Consider the following 15,770-nt stretch of genomic DNA (forward strand, 5'->3'; position numbering starts at 1 on the left):
AGTGAGAAAAACACACCCCTACTAGCGGGCAACTTTCATTGCAGTACTGTCTGGATTTTATTCTTTATTTTAACAAGCCAATGGATATCCCCGTTTTTTAATATTGCCTAACATAAATATGTTCAATAAAATACACTAATATATCTAAAATTTCAGATGTCTGATGGCGTATGTATATATATATATATACACATATATACGTATATATATATACACATATATATACGTATATATGTATACACATATATATATACGTATATATATGTAATGATGGCATATATATATATGACTAGGAACAGATTAACTACTGGGAGTTTCCCTCACTACAGAAGTAGCCCACTCATTCTCAAGATAAAGATGTTGAACAGAAGATGAGTACAAAAGCTGATATTTTATAATTTTCCTATTGTACAGCACACATTTATTTAATGTGTTTTTCCCTGAAGCTTTGTACTCATTTTTTTTGCATCTATCTTGATCCAAACAATTTATAAAAACCAATTAGTTGGGATTTTTATATATTGTCTGATTTAGAGCCATTAACCCATTTTAGTGTCTTAGGTTCTCAATTTCTAAGACAAGGCTAAAAATAATCACACACTGATTATTTAATGGCTAATAAAATAGCCATTAATGGTGATATTTAATGGTGATATTTAATGGCTAATAAAAGTACCATTTGAAAAGAGAATTAGTAGTATAACCTTTAAGCTCAGGCTCTCTTAGGTGTAATATATAGCCTTAGGAGAAATAGTATGTAATTAATTGTGTAATTTCAAGTTTTCTCTTTTCATCACTGTGTTGTTCCCTTTTCAGAGAGTCAGCTACGTAATTACAGACTCAGATGAACACAGATACTTGTGACAAGTAACTATAACCAATAAACTCCAGAAAACTGCTTTTATATCTTTTACTGATTTTTCTGTGTTTTGTCTTTCTCCATTCCCCAAGAAAGGTGAGAGTAATTTATTTGTCCCATCAGAGTATTTTATGTCATTATTATTTCAGACTATCATGACTAGCAGGCTAGAGGTTGAGAATTAGGTTTGAATAAAGTTTGAAATGACATTAAAATTTTAATTAAATAATATATTTGATAAAAATATGACTTAAAATATGTTCTCTTGAAATGAGCATTTTTCATAAAAGAATACAAGAACAACTCACATGTGTTTAAAATTCTATTAAAAGAGGAATAAATTTTTTTATTTGGTTATAATAAACATGCCAGATAATGTATTAATATGTAGTAATTTTAACCTTCCTTACTAAGACTTTTGAATAATCTAAAATATTTGCATCAAAAGCATACAACTGTGGACAATGGTATCAAAACGATATAGAAAAGCACAGCTGAGCACTTTTAAATTATAAATAAAATTTTCTTACAAATGGAAACACATTTGAATAAAGATTATTGTGACCATTGATCTCTCTATTAGTCAACATAATAAACCAAGGCCAATCACTGTTTACTGTTCATTTAGACCAGGTTACATATATGACAAAATTACTCGCCTATCTGAATATTAGGTACAAAGTTACAGTTAGACAGGAAGAATAACTTCTAGTGTTTTATCACACAGTAGGTGACAATAGCTGACAATAATGCTTTGTATGTTTCAGGATAACTAGAAGAGATGATCTTGAATGCTATCATCACAAAGAAATGGTAAATGTTTAATGTTAAAGATAAGCTAATCACACTGATTTAATCATTATACAATGCATACATTATTGAAACATGATACTTTAACTCATAAATATGTACAAATATGTGTCACTTATAAGTAAAATGAAACAACGAAATCCAAAACTGTCTCAGTTTGTTTAAAAGCAAAAAAAAAAACCCACAAGATGAATGTTATGAATATTACATATATTACAAATGATACAACCATTATTTTCAAGGGTAATACTTCTCAGATTCTATTTATATGCTCATTATTTTCTCTAATTCCAGATTCATGTGACATTGTGTTTTAATTATATTTTATAAATGTGTATTTTGTAGTTTATTTTTGTCTATCTCATGATAGTTCTTTTCAAAAGTCACCATCAAACAATTCAGAAGAAAGACTTGTTTTAAGTGTAACGTTGGAAAAGTTAGCAGATTTTATCTAGTGAATAGGCTGTTATGACTTTGAGGGAAAAAATAGATACTAATAATACTTTAATAATAATAATAATGAAACGTGACAGACTCATTTACTAGCTGAGAACACTATACGCTATTTCTAATGAGCAAGCTGCTTAGATATGATTGAAATAGATTTTACACTTAGTAACAAAAAAAATTATGCTACTTGGAATATATTTTGGAATTTGGGGTCTTTGAATTGCTATTTGATTCTATAATCTCACCATACAGAACATTCTTGATTTATATTTTACATGATTTTAAAGTTCATAAGGTCAATAGGTTATAAGGTGTTATAACAATAAAATATTTATATTTATCTTATTTAAAGTTGCATATTCTTGTTTGTCTTAATATTTTCTCCCTCCAGTCTTACTCTCTGCCAGGACTTTTGTTTCACTAACACTGACACTCATTTTATTATGTGAACCTTTCTGGAAATCTTTTACTGTACTGCCATCCCTTAGAGGATAAATCTATCTACCAATGTTATGTTCACAGCTGTTCTTCACCTTGTTGTAGTTTTTCATCCCAGTGTTATCACTTCCTTCTCAACACTCCTTGGCATTAATGCTTTATTCCTCCTTTGCTTCCTTTGCCTAGAATGCTCTCCCCTCCTTCCCACATTATGCATCTAGTCTAGTGGCATGTCCTTTAACTTTTACAGCATAGATAAGGCTTTCCCTTTTCTACAATAACTTTTTTGAAAAATTTATTCAGTGTCAAGTGACTTGTGGCTTCTTTTCTATTTACTCATACTTTTTTTACAATTAACTGTGCGTATTTAAATTATAGAAGTCGGTAAGTCTTACACGTAAAAATGCATTGTATTAACACAGTGAACAAATCCATTACCTTCAAACGTTTTCTCATGTTCCTTTCAGTCTCACTCTCCTAATGCTGCCTAGTTTTCATCCTCAAGGAAGCATTGCCCTGATTTTTGTCAGTATGGAATACTTTGTGATCTCTATAATGTTACGTACATGAAACCATTTAATACTGTCTTTTTGGAGGCAGGTAATAGCTTGACTCCTTTTATTCAGTATAATTCTTGAGATTTATCAATGTTGTTGCATGTATGAAGAGTTTTTCTCTTATTGATGAATACTCTTCCAGTGTATGGATATGTCCATTTTTTTCACCATTCCCCTATTCATAGACATTTGGGTTGTTGACCAGTATTGGGCTACTAGGAAAAAATTAGTTATGAAGATTAGTGTACAAGTTTTTGTATGGACATATATTATCATTTACTTTGGGTTAATATCTAAGGATGAAATAGCTGGCAGGTATTTTATTCAATGTATGAAGATGCTGCCAAACTATTTTCCAAGGTGGTTATAAAGTTTGATTTTTTACCCAAATGTGTGAGAGTTTTATTTGTTCTCCATCCACAGCAACACGGGCTACGATCAATTTTGTTGATTTTAGTTCCACTAATATGTACGGTTTTCTCACAGTCATTTTAAGTTGTATCATCTCATCCCAGTTAAAATGACTTTTATGCAAAAAATAGGCAATAAAGAATGCTGGTAAGGATTTGGAGAATAGAATAATCTCATACACCATTGGTCGGAATGTAAAGTAGTATTACCACTATGAACAGCTTGGAGCTTTTTTAAAAAAAACTAAAAATAAAACTACCATATCATCCTGCAATACCACTAATGGGTGTACATCCTAAAGAAAGTAAATCAGTATATCAAAGAGATATCTACACTTCCATGTTTATTGCAGCAATAATATTGCAGCAATTCTTTATTGCAGCAATATTCACAATAGCCAAGGTATGAAATTGACTTAATTTTCCATCAATAGATGAATGGACAAAGAGAGTGTAGCATATATACATAATGGAGCACTATTCAGCCATAGAAATGAAAGAGATCCAGTCATTTGCAACGACATGAATGGAACTGAAGAACATTATGTTAAGTGAAATAAATTAGGCTCAGAAAGACAAATATTATACCTCTTCACTCATACGTGGAAGCTGAAAAAATAAACTCATGCAGACAGAAAGTAGAAAGACGGTTTTCAGTGGCTGAGAAGGGTAGCAGAACAAGGGGATAGAGGGGAAATGGTTCCAATGGGCACAAAAAATACAACTAGAATGAATAAGATCTAGTATTCAGTAGCACAATAGAGTGACTGTAGATAACAGTCGTTTGCTGTATATTTTAAAATGACTGAAAAAGTAGACTTGGAATGTTCCTAACACAAAGAAATAATAAATAATTGAGGTGATTAATATCCAAGTTACCCTGTTTTGATAATTACACATTGTATGTCACTATCAAAACATCACATGTACCCCATTAATATAGACACTATTATGTACCCATAATAATTAAAAATACATTAATAACTTTAGCCAATGGAAGGGTTTTATAATTTGTACTTAATTATATTGTTTAAATTTAAAAAATAAAATATGCTTTTCAAAAAACATAAGATAACAAAAAATTAAGCCATAGACAGAGACAAAGTTTCAAGTAATAATTCTAATAAAAATTCTCAAAATTCAATAATTATCCATTATTTTGATATAGGCCTTCCTCTGATGAATTTGATTCAACTTTTCACTTGCCTGCCTCTTAAAAGATTTACATTCCTTGAAATTAGAGAGTTTTTATATTCTAAAATTTTTTGAGTGATTGTAATAGCCCTCTCATGTAAAAGCCTCCAAAAGTTTGATAAATGCACATATAATTTGGCATTGGTTATATAAAATCTATATTTTTACTTATATATTTTTATTCTTGTAGTCAATAGTATCAATGAATGATCAAGTTAAAAGGTATATATTCCTATTATTTTTTTTAAAAATTGCCAGCTAATAGGTAATGGCTTACATTTGTAAATATGTATAAATAAATAGAAGATTGTCTTATTTTTCAACTAATATTTGTGAGTAAAGATATACAAACTTAAATACATCATTAGAAATAGTTCTGATATATTTAGGCATTTGAGTATTATTTTAAACTGGGGGAAAATTTTATGTAATCTCTTCATATTCTTCACTGTAACATTTTAAATAACATTTAACAAGACTATAATGTATTATTTGAATTGAAATATTGCTTTCTATGGAACTGACTTTTCAACGTCAGTGTAAAATACGGAGATAGGTTAAGAAGTTATTCTGATTATGCTAATTTGATAGCACACCACAGTGAATACAGTCAACAATAATTCATTGCACATTTTTAAATAACTAAAAGAGCATAATCAGACTGCTTGTAACACAAAAAAGGATGAATGCTTGAGGTAATGGATATTCCATTTGTCCTGATGTGATTTTGACACACTGTATACTTATATCAAAATGTCTCACATATGCCACAGATATAAATACATATTATGTAGCCACAAAAATAAAAAATAAAATGTTAACAAATGCACACCTGAGTGCATTTGAGTTAAAATTTAGATGATGTAAAGTCATATAGAAATTTTAAAAATCCGTCAAAAGTGGCCAGACGTGGTGGCTAATGCCTGTAATCCCAGCACTTTGGGAGGCTGAGGCGGGTGGATCACAAGGTCAGGAGATCAAGACCATTCTGGCCAACATGGTGAAACCCCCAGGTGTAGTGGTAGGTGTGTGTAATCCCAGCTACTCTGGAGGCTGAGGTAGGAGAATCACTTGAACCAGGGAGTCGGAGGTTGCAGTAACCAAAGATCATGCCACTGCACTCCAGCCTGGCAATAGCGCGAGACTCCGTCAAAAAAAAAAAAAAATTCTTCAAAAGTGAGAAGGAACTAGTAACACTAAGATATATGGAATGGGAAGACCAATGTTGAAGTCTTCAATTATACCAATGGTTTATTACATAACTCCTGGAGCCAAAATTAAACATAATTCCAGGGCAAATAAATGTTTATTTATTTTCAAATAAAATAAGATCAAACTCTTGACTAAATGTATGAGAATTCTTCAAATGAATCGCAGGTATCTGACTATGAAAATGAAACGAACATGCTATTAGCCATTCTTGGAAAATGTTACAAAAAAGTTATCCAAAAATGTTACCGAAAAATGATTAAGAGGTTCTTAGTTTGATTTGGAAAGATGTAATCACTTTGTATTAAACTCTTACTAGATCTTAATACTTATTAATAATTGAAATTAATAATTTATATAAGCTCCAATGCTATTCAATAAGCATTTTTGAAAAGCATCTCGGGCCAAGCTACATTTTGTAGCATCTTTCAGTGTTGTTGAATTTTGCAAATGAAAATATTTTAAGACAAATTGTTCTAAACTTCCAATGCCAGCCCAAACCATAGTGACCGTTCTGCCAAAACTAAAACACCAGACAACATATGTGAAACAGTAGCTTTCAAGATATTCACCAAAGGTTGGTAAATACTTTCTTTCAGCTTGCTTGACTAAAATAACAAATCTACAGCTGAAATCTTAGAGCTTCCCATGGCCTTTCCAACTCCATCTATATCATTTCCCCTCAGAAGTATAAGAACCAGTCCACTAAAGGTTCCTCATTAACCTAATTAATGGTACCTCATTTCTTCTGTTTAATTCACCCTGCTTTGATGTAGGTAGCTGCTTCCTACTCTTTCTGTAATACCTCAATTCCTGAGTTGGAAACTTCCTAATATTTACATTGCATGAGCATTTCCTTTTTGATTTTTTAGTATTATACTTTTCAGGATTTTCTTGGTCAAGAATAAATGCAGATGGTATATATTTTGCCACTTTTTTCTCTATAATTACAAGTGGAATTTAAACTCTACAAAATTAGTCTCGTAGGGAAAAATATGTTTGTGTCTAACTAACCTTGTTGATTTACCCAGAAGGTATGACTTCCATGTGTTTCTTCCACATCATCAAAGTTCTATAATGCCAACTATTGTACCATCTCCTTATCAGTGTGCAAAGATCCACTCACAGAGGATTTTTCACTGAGTGAATTTGTTTGTTTCTTGGGGGAGAATAGAACAAGTTGATGTTCTCCCGTGGGACCTAATAAAACCTTATGAACCTCTCTGCCCTGAAACACTGCACTATTTCAAACTATCTTGGCAATGTTGATGATTTGTAAAAAGCCAGACCAGCTCTAATTCCTAATGAGAATTGTGAGAGAAATATGAATTAAAAGCTTGACTATATGCCATAGTTCAATTTAACATTCATTTCCTGAGTTTGTTAATTCTGGTAAGATTGTGCAATTAACATAATACTACTTAACTCTGGATTCACATAATTTCTATTTTACCTTTAAATTTAAAATATCATGCTTCAGTTAAGTAAGACTCTAAAGTTATAAATTATTTCTTGATACATATCTAAAAATTGAAGATAAATCCACAATGGAAAGTTTTCCATAGCTTGAATTTTTTTATATATTTCCAACTGAATTATAAGTGTATCTTTTATATATATATGAAGATTATTTTATTATAATATTTTGCTTTAGTTTTCTCTATTTCTTATACCTTGGATATGTATTAGACATAAAGATATGCTTTTAGACATAAATTGATATTTTACATTTCTGATATTGATAGGGTCTTTTTAATCATTCTTGCTAGTATTTGGTACTGATTAGCTTCACATCTTTAGATATATTACTTTATGTTTTTATTTGTTTATCTCTAAAATAGAAATAATGGTAGTATCTGCCACAAGATAGTCTACAAGATTCCTGCTTATCTTGCATATTCACTTTACTTTCCCTCCCAAGAAAACTTTCCTTCTCCTAATTTTGTTAAATATTCAAGTTTCTCCAATTAACTACATAATTTCCTGAGAGTTAAAAATAATGCTTTCAAGATAAGGTACTCTCTCAGTCTGCATGACCTTGCACAATTATACCCTTGGTTACAACCAAATAATACTCATTGCTTCAATCAATGTAATGGTAATATAAATATCCAGTAGATTTTGATTCATATCTGGCCCTTAAATATTGGTTGATGAATTGCTACTGATGTTCATAGAAATTCAGAAGACAAATTCATAACACTCTTTTTAGCATGATATTCCTAAATAGTTTTTCTATTTATTCTTTGTCTTCTAAATAGAATGTACTTTATGGCAACGGACAAAGAGGGAGAGAGCTTGTGCAGGGGAACTCCTCTTTTTAAAACCGTCAGATCTCATGAAAATTATTCACTATGACAAGAACAGCACAGGAAAGTCCTGCCCCCATGATTCATTTACCTCCCACCGGGTCCCTCCCACAACACATGGCAATTCAGGATGAGATTTGGGTGGGGTCACAGACAAACCATATCATTCTGCCCCAACCCCTCCCAAATCACATGTACTTACATTGCAAAACCAATCATGCCTTCACAACAGTCCCTCAAAGTCTTAACTCTTTTCAGCGTTAACTCAAAAGTCCACAGTCTAATGTATAATCCGAGACAAGGCAAGTCCCTTCCACCTATGAGCCTGTAAAATCAAAAGCAGGTTAGTTACTTTCTAGATACAGTTGGGGTAGAGGCATTGGGCAAATATAGACATTACAAATAGGAGAAATTAGACAAAACAAACGGGCTACAGGCCCCATGCCAGTCCAGAATGCAGAAGAGCAGTCAAATCTTAAATTTTCAAAATGACCTCCTTTGACTCCTTGTCTCACATCTAGGTCATGCTGATGCAAGAGGTGGGTTCCCATGGTCTTGGACAGCTCCGCCCCTGTGGCTTTGCAGGGTACAGCCTGCCTCCCTGCTGCTTTTATGGGCTAGCGTTGAGTGTCTGCAGCTTTTCTCTGTGCATGGTGCAAGCTGTCCATGGATCTACCATTCTGGGGTCTGGAGGACGGTGGCCCTCTTCTCACAGCTCCACTAAGTGGTGCCCCAGTAGGGACTCTGTGTGGGGGCTCTGACTCCACATTTCCCTTCCGCACTGCCCTAGCAGAGGTTCTCCATGAGAGCCTTGCCACTGCAGCAAACTTCTGCCTGGGTGCCACTGCATCCAGGCATTTTCATACATCCTCTGAAATATAGGCGGAAGATCCCAAACCTCAATTCTTGACTTCTGTGCACTCACAGGCTCAACACCATGTGGAAGCTGCCAAGGCTTTGGGCCTGCACCCTCTGAAGCCACGGCCTGAGCTCTACATTGGCCCCTTTTAGCCATGGCTGGAGCAGCTGGGACTCAGGGCACCAAGTCCCTAGGCTGCACATAGCACCAGGACTCTGGGCCCATCCCACGAAACCACTTTTTCTCCTAGGCCTTGGGTCTGTGATGGGAGGGACTGCGGTAAAAACCTCTGACATACCCTGGAGACATTTTCCCCATTGTTTTGGGGATTAACATTCAGCTCTTTGTCACTTATGCAAATTTCTGCAGCTGGCTTGAATTTCTCCTCAGAAAATGGGATTTTATTTTCTATCACATTGTCAGGCTGCAAATTTTCCAAACTTTTATGCTCTGCTTCCTTTATAAAACTGAATGCCTTTAGCAGCATCCAAGTCACCTCTTGAATGCTTTGCTGCTTAGAAATTTCTTCCACCAGATACCATAAATCATCTCTCTCAAGTTCAAAGTTCCACAAATCTCTAGGGCAGGGGTAAAATGCCACCAGTCTCTTTGCTAAAACATAACAAGAGTCATTTTGCTCCAGTTCCCAACAGGTTCCCCATTTTCATCTGAGACCAACTTGGCCTGGACTTTATTGTCCATATCACTATCAGAATTTTGGGCAAGGCCATTCAGCAAGCTTCTAGGAGGTTCCAAACTTTCCACATTTTCCGATCTTCTTCTGAGCCTTCCAAACTGTTCCAACCCCTGCCTGTTACCCAGTTTCAAAGTAGCTTCCACATTTTTGGGTATCTTTTCTGCAGCGCCAAACTCTTGGGACCAATTTACTGTATTAGTCACGCTGCTGATAGAGGCATGCCCAGGACTGGGCAATTTACAAAAGAAAGAGATTTAACTTGACTTACAGTTCCAGGTTGCTGTTGAAGCCTCACAATCATGGTGGAAGGCAAGGAGGAGCAAGTCATGTCATACCTGGATGGCAGCAGGCAAAAAGAGAGAAAGCATGTGCAGGAGAACTCCTCTTTTTAAAAGCATCAGATCTCATGAGACTTATTCACTATCATAAGTACAGCACAAGACTTGCCCCCATGATTCAATTACCTCCCACCAGGTCCCTCCCACAACACATGGGATTTCAAGATGAGATTTGGGTGGGGACACAGTGAAACCGTATCAAACGTGATCAGCAAAAGTATCTTGTCTTGAAACTCAAGAATAAAGAAAAGTGTGTGTGTGTGTTTGTGAACTGCAAAGATCATTAAAATAGTGAAATTAACCTGTCAATTGTAACATCATGGAAATTGTGATTCACCAAGAGAGTAAATAACAATTGTACATGCTCTAAATTTATCATCCATATCAAAGCTTTATTCTCTTTTAATGGGCTTATGTAAGAAAATAATGTTTCCAAGCAAGTCATTAAAAAACATAAAGCAAATCTTTTAATGCATCTGTGTTGAATGAAGTGATTATTTATTTATTTACTTATTTGAGATGGAGTTTCGCTCTTGTTGCCCAGGCTGGAGTGCAATGGCATGATCTCGGCTCACCACCTCTGCCTCCCAGGTTCAAGCAATTCTCCTGTCTCAGCCTGCAGAGTAGCTGAGATTACAGGCATGCACCACAAGGCCTGGCTAATTTTTTTTGTATTTTTAGTAGAGATGGGGTTTCTCCATGTTGGTCAGGCTTGTCTCGAACTCCTGACCTCAGGTGATTTGCCCACCTCGGCCTCCCAAAATGCTGGGATTAGAGGCGTGAGCCACCGTGCCCGGCTTGAAGTGATTATTTTTAAGGAAGGTGATAGGTTAGTTAAAAACCACACAACTTTCTCATGTTCTGTACCCACCAGGCACTCTGCAATTATCAGTAGGTAGCAAAGCCCTGAATTTGGTCTTACATCGTATTTTACATACAGCAACAGACTAAACTGTAATCATAATATCTGCCTCAGGAATCTGCTCCAATTTTAATACAATTGTATATTTTATAGTATGGAGTAACTATTGGCTGAGCTTTGATTCTGTGATCTGGCTCCCTTTCAACTTGTGATCTTTTGAGGTGGAATAGATTATATATTTTCAAGTTGCAAGAGGATTAATGAGATCTTCTTTTAAATCATTAATGTAAGGAAAGCTTGGAAATAATGTGAGCCAAAATTTGGATTATTGTAAGAATCTACACTCTCTTCTTTGTTTTAGTTGCGTCTTCCACAGCTCCTCTAAGCAAAAGCACCACATTGCATATTATTTCCTGTTGAGCAGGAAAGAAATACAGCATATGGTCATGCTAATGGGAATTGGGAGTAAAAGTTTTGTCCAGGCTTGGACCAGAGCTTGTAACATCAAAAACAAAAATAAGAATAACAAGTATCAGGTTGAATTATGAGTTCTCTATTGGGGATATATATATATATATATATGAAGGGATTATTTATTTATTTACTTATTTGAGATGGAGTTTCACTCTTGTTGCCCAGGCTGGAGTGCAATGGCATATATATGTGGTTTTGATTTGTTCATTTTTTATGCAAAGATAAGCAGTATTGTAAGAAATACAATCTAGAAACCTAGCAATGAACATGGACTTAAGTGTTTTCCCCTTGCTGTCATCCAACTCTTCAATGAGGCTTTGAAATTTAAAACCACACTTATTTTAATAGCCATGTGTATATATTTCTATTTATAATATTTTAAATAATAGACTTAAAATATTATAAGTATATTTTAAGTAAATAAACTTGCTTTCTATTTCTTCTTGTTCCCAAATGCATCTCTTCTACCACTAGAGTTATACTGACATAAATCATAAGTTACAGGAAGTGTTTATATTCTTACTATAAAACTAGAACAATCAGCTGTGCCTCTAGGTTGCTTGAGGCAGATGTCATTCCAACTGACTTGAAAAGGAGAATGACCTTCTGGGACCTTGACATTGATTGTACAACCTGAATGAAATATGCCTCTTTGGAAAACTCTATATTTGTCCAATACTGGAAAGTAACCTTCTTGTAAGAAAGTTAATGCCCAGATCCCCAAATGACTTGGCCTCCTCACTTCTGTGCAGCAGTGAAGTGTAAAATGGTAGCAGATAAAATGCTACCTCTGTTGTTTATAAAATACTGTAAAGTTTGAAAAGCACTTTTTCCTCAGCCCAAAGGAATTTTATAAATGAGAAAAAGGTGAGCCAAAAATATTTAGTATCTAGAAAAGAAAGTTTATTTTAAAAAACATTAAAATTGTATATTAAAAATGATGAAAATTACAGTAATAAGACTCAAGTTTCTCCTTTGCAAAACCCAAGTAGGGATTATTTTCATTGAAATTTATTATTTTAGTTTTAATGGAAATGTAGGATGGAAACTTTCTTCCAAAATTTTTAATATTATGTTATTAAGCATATTAGTAAAAATAGTTGCTCTAATATTTTTCCTCTTAGAGCATTTTGATAGAAAAAGTTTTCTCCATTTCATACAGAGTATGCTGGATATAAAATAGTTACAAATTGTTATTATTCTCACGTTAAAACCCACACGTTAAATTCTTCCCATCCCACTGATTTAACTCACAATATTCCTTACACATAAAATATTTTTTCATCTGATATGTGTCTGCTGTTATCAAATTCTAAACTTTTTACAAAGAATCCTTTGATTCATCATCTCATACCAAAATAATCTCTTTTATCCTCTGAAAGTTATCTATAGGCCAGGTGCAGTGGCTTACGCCTGTAACTGCAGCACTTTGGAAGCCTAAGGCAGGCAGATCACTTAATGCTAAGAGTTTGAGACCAGCCCGGCTAATGTGGTGAAACATCTTCTCTACCAAAAATACAAAAATTATTCAGTCATGGTGGCTCACACTTGTAATTCCAAATACTCAAGAGGCTGAGGCAGGAGAATCGCTTGAACCCAGGATTGGGAGGTTGCAATGAGCTGAGATCGCACCAGTGCACTCCAGTCTGGGTGACACAGCAAGACCTTGTCTCCTAATAAATAAATAAAATGAAAGTGTATCTACAATTTTGTACATATTTCTGCACTTAATACATTTTAATTTACATGATTTATACCACTGACCAAAATATAATTTCTCTGAAGACAGCATGATATTCCTGTTTTTATTTTCTAAATAACCTAACAGAATAAAATAGAGGAGTGTATAGGAAAGAATTTTATATTTCATTCACATTCTTCCTTCTTATTGTGAGTAATTAAAGAAACTAATCTCTTTGAATTTTTTCTCTTATTAATAAATCAATAATTTTAATGTGTGTCTCAAAGCATGTTTTTAATTATTAAATACAATAGCATTTCTGACACATAAAAGTCAGTATTTAATTGTCTATTCCTTTCCCACAGAAATATACCCCGATATATATACTAAATAAATGGATAATAATATTATTGTCAATATATAATATATCACTGCTCTTGGTCAGGCACAAAGGTCGTTATGGGGAAAATATTTGAAATTTCAGGAACTTACCGAAAATTTGGAAGAACAAGATGATTTTTTGTAAATTGAAGATTATGAGGATGGCAGTTGTTTTTCATCTTCCCTCAAAATAAAATGAAGATAATGAGTTGATTAATTTTTTGGTAGTGTTACTAAAAATGTAAATGAAGTTGAGATTTCAAAATGAATTATACATTAACAAAACTTTTGCAATTCAGCATTGGTTTTCTGTTTTTTTCAAATATCCACCCCTCCCACAATCAATGGGTTTTGTCAATCAAATTTTCTTCCACTCGCCTATTGAATATGTGATGTATAATTAAAGCTCATTAATTAGGCTTATTTCCTGGGAATCCCACTTTCAAGCAGACAGAACAAAAATTCTAGCTTATTCTTTCTTGCATAAGGATTAAGAAAATGATGTTCAGTATACCTACAAACTCCCCACTACCTTTTCTAGGTTCTTTTCTTTGTATAATATTCCCTTGATTTGGAAAACCACAGTTTATTATTTCAAGCAATTTTTTTTTTTTACTTAAGTTAACCTCATTCCATGTTTGTTACTTGAAATAAAAAAACTTAAAGTAAGTAGCAATATAACTTTAAGGTATAATTTACAAAGCACTTACCAGTTTCTATTCATATTTCCTGCAGATATTTCTAGGCTTGTTTAATAAATAGGCTCAGTCCTTCCAGTTTAAAAACTAGCCTTCTCAAAAAATGTGTCACTCCCTCATAATAAAATTGCATATTTTTAAAACTCCACTTATCGCTGAAAAGTGTTTTTTAAGTATAGTTTTAAATGTACTGCCATCACTGAAATACCTCACATTCATTCTTCAGCACCCTAGGTTGTGCGAGAATTCTGAAACAACTGGCCCAAAGTTGTCAGATTCAAAATTAAATGTCAAGAGACCAGTTGTTATGCATATTATTAATAGACTCTAATCTTCTGCAAAGCTGCCTGTTATTCTAGACAAGTATATAATTAAGGCATCACATCATCTTTAAACTGCTATTACCTGCATATTAATATGATATATAGCTAATATAAAATTCAATTTAAGGCCATGAACATTTTCTAAATCTTATCTGTATATTGCTAAATAGATTTCTCATGGAATTAATCAATGTCATGAAGAGTATGACTTCTTGAAAATCATTGCCTCAAGATTTGATCATGTTGACCAGATAGTAAAGTCCAAGGCAAGAAATTTTCCTTTCCTTGAGCAAACATTTTCAAGTTACTAGTTGAGATACTTGATCTGTAGCAGCGAAAGGGGCTCGCTTATAGTGAAACATCATTGCTAGTGTGGTTCTTCTTGAGCCTACTGAACAATAAAAGCCATGAAAATTACTCAAAATATTTATAGTTTATAAAGAAAATGCAAAGCTCATTTTAGATTCATATTAACATGGATTTCATAAATCCAAGCTGATTTTGTCCCATAATGTATTATTATCAAATGAACTATTGTATAAATTTTGAGAATAATTTACTATTAAATAAGTATAAATATCACATTTATTTTTTGAAGGAAACATATGTCCATGCATTTTTCTTTAAAATTTTTCTCATTTACTAGCCAGGCATGGTGGCACATGCCTGTAATCCCAGCAACTCAGGAGGCTGAGGCAGGAGAATCATTTGAACCCGGGAGGCGGGGATTGCAGTAAACCGAGATCGTGCCGTCGCATTCCAGCCTGGGCAAGAGCGAAACTCCACTGGAAAAAAAAAAAAAAAATCCCTGGTTTAGGCCAGGCGCGGTGGCTCACACCTGTAATCCCAGCACTTTGGGAGGCCAAGGCGGGCAGATCACGAGGTCAGGAGATCAAGATCATCCTGGCTAACACGGTGAAACCCCATCTCTACTAAAAATACAAAAAATTAGCCAGGCGTGATGGCGGGTGCCTGTAGTCCCAGCTGCTCGGGAGGCTAAGGCAGGAGAATGGCGTGAACCCGGGAGGCGGAGCTGGCAGTGAGCCGAGATCACACCACTGCACTCTAGCCGGGGGGACAGAGAGAGACTCCGTTGCAAAAAAAAAAAAAAAAAAAAAAATTTCTCATTTACAATCCACTAATAACTGGAAGTCATGAATGATTCGGTTATTTGATCCTTTTAGATAATCAATTTGCTCCATTGGACTTTTTTTCTCAGCT

The 15,770-nt window shown here is 34.1% G+C and overlaps 1 long non-coding RNA gene across 1 annotated transcript; it reads right to left on the reverse strand.

Moving 5' to 3' along the window:
* Positions 1-408: 408 nt before the first annotated feature.
* On the reverse strand, positions 409-14,265 carry LOC134738675 (uncharacterized). Its single transcript, XR_010124596.1, has 4 exons — positions 13,640-14,265; positions 10,061-10,127; positions 8,439-8,561; positions 409-3,329 (listed from the first exon to the last, which is right to left on the reverse strand). It is a non-coding gene; the product is annotated as an uncharacterized LOC134738675 (long non-coding RNA).
* Between the last annotated feature and the right edge of the window lie 1,505 nt (positions 14,266-15,770).

The sequence above is a fragment of the Pongo pygmaeus genome, chromosome 19 (genome assembly GCF_028885625.2).
Source record: "Pongo pygmaeus isolate AG05252 chromosome 19, NHGRI_mPonPyg2-v2.0_pri, whole genome shotgun sequence".
NCBI lineage: Eukaryota > Metazoa > Chordata > Mammalia > Primates > Hominidae > Pongo > Pongo pygmaeus.